Source organism: Nicotiana sylvestris, chromosome 6 (genome assembly GCF_000393655.2).
Source record: "Nicotiana sylvestris chromosome 6, ASM39365v2, whole genome shotgun sequence".
NCBI classification, from domain to species: Eukaryota; Viridiplantae; Streptophyta; class Magnoliopsida; order Solanales; family Solanaceae; genus Nicotiana; species Nicotiana sylvestris.
In genome coordinates, this window is record NC_091062.1 from 177,189,332 (window position 1) to 177,194,629 (window position 5,298).

The following is a 5,298-nucleotide window of genomic DNA, read 5'->3' on the forward strand; positions in this document are numbered from 1 at the left end:
CAAAAAAGAAGAGAAATTTTGATTTTTACCTTTACAAAGAACCTATAGAACTAATAGTAACTCGTTTAGACATAAATCACTCTTCACTATTGTTTTTAATATTTACATTAAAAATATCTGCTACTGCTAATAAAGCTGAAAGTATTTACAAACACTAAAGTTTTAATAATTGAACTTCAATGAAATATTAAAATATTTGTTAGTGAATTTATTTTCAAGTGAATGTATATTCAAGTGAGGTTCTTAATATTTTATACCACGATGCTAAGAGGAAGAAGAAGAAGAAAATTATATATTTTTCTATCGTACATTCAAGTAAGGTGCATTATGTTTTACTAGGATAACATTCGAGGTGATACAATGTACCATGAAGTACCTCTCTTATAGGGGCAAAGTGCACAAATAGCCGCTTTTAGAATCGCTATTTAAATATAATCTAAATTTACAAAGTATTTTAAATTTTGCCACCTCAATGGTATGAAGTTTCAAAGTTTATAACGAAATCAAATTTCAGACCTTTGTAACTAAAGTTAGGCTCTAGTGGTCCAATTTTCAGATCCCTAAGGTCTGAATAAGGAGAAGGAGGAAGAGGATGGGCGGCCAGTAGTTTGCGAAATCTAACCAAACTTTAAATAATTTAAAGAAACTCAATATGCTTTGGAATCTTTTTTTTAGTTAGTAGACATAGATTATACACATATTATATATGAATTATATGTTTATTATACGTCTTATGACTACTTAGTTTAAGCAGTTGGGTGAACCATTATTTAGGTTAATTCTTCATGTTTTAAACACAGTGCCCTTAAAATCAGCTACCTCGTGCCATTTCTACTTCAAGCCCAGCTTTTTGAATACTTTACTTTTTGGCCCATCTAGTTTTCATCAGTTGAATTACTTTAAGGACCCAATTAATGTAGAAGTCAAGCTTATCTCAAAAATCCTTTTTTTTCCTTTTTTTTTTGGGTGTGGAAAAACAGGAAGAAGAAAACTTTCATAAAAGCATTTGTTTAAGAAGAGTGTTGGGATTGATTAAGCAAAAGCTTTTTTTGTTATTATAACAAATATTTTCTAAAACAACAATCTATCTAAATACGTTTTTTTTCCCTTTTCCAAAAAACATTTTCCAATAAAAGCTACTCTAAATTTTTTCTTACTGAGCTGTTCAAACATAATAGGCCATTAAAGTTTCGCGTTTTTGACGCCAATGTATTATTTTGGCTGAAAAGTCAAAACCCTTGCTCCAATTTGTTGTGTTATTTTCAAGAATTGGACAAATGGCATTCTTGCTTAAGAAATTAAAGAGAGTGTTGTATACTTGTTATGCTCTAAGCTTCACTTAAAGGCTATAAATAGGCCTTCAAAATAGCCATCAATCATCAACATTTTCCTTTGCCTTTTTCGTTCCTCTTTGGCTTCTTTTTCTTTCCTCCTTAAACTTTTGTAGTCTGTTTTATTTGTTCCCCTCTTTTAAATAGCTGGATTTGTAATTTAATATTTTGTTGATTCCTGTATCCTCCTAAATAGAGGTAGACTTGTTTAATCTTAGAGAGACATGTCACACTACTGAAATAGTTTCTTAGGACAATGCCCAGCACGACTCAAGCCAATCCGTGTATTTATTTATATTAATATTGCAGTGTTATTATTGAAATTCTTGCTCTCAATTTCCTACAATCTAAGAAACTATGGCAAATAACACTGATACTGAAAATACTACCAATACCACCAATATTGGTGCTTCCTCCGCTACCCCAGCCCCAGTTGTACAGCCATATGCCAGGCCATTTCCAGATGTGTCAAATATTAAAATGGGAAAATGCATAAGTACCCCCTGACCTATACCCGGATTTCCAACTACACACTTTTTTTTGCGGGAATCTTATTACTCCTCTAAACTTATTTTAAATGGAATTATTTGCACCATTAACACTAACAACCAAACTCTTGGTAAGTGGTGAGCTACACGCTCCCCCACATGTATTTTTAGTATTTTTTTTATTCTTTCTTCTTTTTCTTATCCTTTTTGTTATTTCTTATTATTCTCTTTTTTTTTGGTTATTTCATTCTCTTTCTTTTTGTTTTGGTCACCGGTGGCATAAAATGGTGGTCGTCGGAATTTCACAAACACTATTTTTTTCGGCGAATTTTTTTTTCCGGAACAAACTTTTATCTCGATCTAAGTGTGTTTTATTTTTTATATATATAATTTTTCTTGAAAGTGTAATTTATGTATGGGAGGAAGAGCAAAAGAAATAAAAACGAATATAAGCTGAGAAAACTTTTTCCAGTTAAAATTTTAATACATCATTTTTTTTCCGGCGTGGGAAGGTTTTCCGATGATGAATTTTTGCCCCCAAATCTTAGTGTATTTTGCTTTGCTTATTAATAGATCTTTTTGAGAGTTTAATTTGTGTGTGAAAAAAAAAATGGAAGAAAAACGGTTAGACAAAGTCGTCGGTGAATGAATATCCGCCGGAATTAGAGAAGAAACGAAAAAAAAAAGTAAAAGAAAAAAGAATAAGAAAAAGGAAAAGGAAAAAAAGTAAGAAAAAATGGTAAAAAATAATCTGAAAATCATTTTTTCTTGCTTCTCACTCTCCTTTAGGAGAGTGAAATACACACACTATGCCACGTCAGCGTTAAGGGTGCAAATAATTCCATTTAAAATAAGTTTAGGGGGGTAATAGAATTTCCGCAAAGAAAAAGTGTGTAGTTGGGAATACGGGTATAGGTCAGGGGGTACTTATGCATTTTCTCTATTAAAATTTTTGCCAATGAAAATTTCAAGCGTTGTCAATAACGTATTTTCTCACTGCTTGATGTCCATGGTGTTGCACATGCACTACTGCATACACAACCTAGTCAAGACGCGGATAATAAAATAGTAAAATCATGGCAACACGTTAACAAGGTATGACGTCATACTACATTGCAAATCATTTCTAATGAACTGCTTGACGTGTATTGCAATTATAAGAAAGCAAAAGCTATTTGGGAAAACTTAATTAAAAAAATCACTGCTGAAGACGCTACAGAAAAAAAAATTGTAGTAGGAAAATTTTATGAGTGGCAGATGAGAGATGATAAAGAGATGAACGTGCAAATCAACGAGTATCAAAAATTGCTAGAAGACTTGAAGGCTGAAGGATTGTCTTTACCAGAAAAGTTTGTTGCTGAAGTGGTAATTGAGAAGCTGCCTAACTCAAGGAGTGGCTACAAAAATAACTTAAAACACAAACAGAAAAATTTCACCATTGAGGAAATTGGGACTCACATCCTAATTGAAGATTCCAACAGAAAAGAATCTTCCAAAAATAGGATGACAACTCTTAAAGAAAACTTAGTGCAAAGCAGCAACAACAACCGCAAAAGGTACGAAAATAAGTCTCAAGGTTACAAGCCTAAAAATTCTAACCTTAAAAAAAAAGGCTCTTGTTTTGCTTGTGGAAAACCAGGCCATCATGCCTCATAGTGCAGGTACAGAGCAGGAAATGACAAAGGAAAAACTAATACTCATAAGGCTAACTTGTAGAAAGTGATATTATTGCAACTGTCATTTCTCAAGTAAACACTGTAGCACATGCAAAAGAATGGGTGGTAGACTCTGGGGCTACTCGGCACATATGTGCAAATCGAGAAGCATTTTCCTCTTATACTCATGTAGAGGATGATAGAGAAGAGGTCTACCTTGGAGACTCAAGTACTACCAAAGTCTTGGGTAAGGGTAAAGTTCTCTCGAAACTCACTTCGGAAATTTTTTTAGCCTTGTTGATGTACTGCATGTTCCTACTTTGAGGGCAAACTTGATCTCTGTATCCTTATTGGGAAGAGCCAGAGTGAAAATGTCATTTGAATCTGATAAGATTATAAAGACCAAAAATAATGTATTTATGGGAAAAGGCTATTGTAACCAATGACTCTTTATACTTAATATTTCTGATGTTACCAATAGAAACGCATCTGCTTATGCTTATATGGTTGAGTCTATTTCTTTATGGCATGCTAGACTAGGACATGTTAATATCGCGTATATAAAAAATGCAGTCACTAGGATTAATATCTGGTTTAGACTCAAAAAATATGGACAAGTGTGAAATATGCGTTAAAGCTAAAAGTACTAGAAAGACTTATTTTTCTGTAAATAGAAAAATTAAATTGGTATCCTTGATTCACACTGATTTAGGCGATTTGAAGCATACTATGGCTAGAGGTGGTAAAACGTATTATGTGACATTTATTGATGATTTTTCTAGATATACTAAATTGTATTTGCTTAGAAATAAAGATGATGCCTTTAATGCTTTATTTCTTATAAGACTGGTGTTGAAAATCAACTTAGTAGAAAACAAGAGAATTAGATTTGATAGAGGTGGAGAATATTTATCTTTAAATGATTTTTGTGAAAAAAATGAAATCATTCATGAAGTAACTCCGCCTTATTCACCCGAGTCAAATAGAGTAGCTGAAAGAAAAAATAGAACATTAAAAGAGATGATGAACTCTATGTTAGTTAGTTCTAATGCTCCTGATAATTATGAGTTGAAGCTATTTTATCTGCATGTCACTTGCAAAATAGAATACCACATAGAAGAACTGGCAAAACTCCATATGAATTGTAGAGGGGTTATAAATCTAACTTGAAATATTTAAAAGTGTGAGGGTACTTTACTAAAGTTCTCTTGCCTGAACCTAACAAGAGAAAAATAGGTTCTACAACTGCCGATGCATGCTTATTGGATATGCCGAACATAGTGTTGCATATAGATTTCTTATTTTAAAAAGTGATGTGCTTGATTGCAATACTATAATTGAAACAAAGAATGCTGAGTTCTTTGAATATATTTATCCATTGTCTGATAAAATCTCTCATAAACCTGTTGAAACAAATAATGAAATTACCTCTAACGAGGAACTAAGAAGGAGCAAAAGGCCTAGGAAAGATATTTTTCTTATGAAAATGATTTTCAATCTTTTTTTGTTGATAATGAACCATCGAGTTATTTTGAAGCAATATCTTCTTTAGAAGTTAATTATTGGAAAGAGGCAATAAAAGTTGAAATCAATTCTATTTTGAAATATAATACATGGATTTTAACTGATTTACCTCTTGGCACAAAGCCTATTGGTTGTCAATGAATTTCAAAATGAAATTTAATCCTGATGGATCTTTAGATAAATATAAAGCTCGATTAGTAACAAAAAAAAATCTCAAAAACAAAATATCGAGTATTTTTATACATTTGCACCGGTGACTAGAATTTCTTCTGTTCGAGTTTTAATTACCTTAGCTTCAAT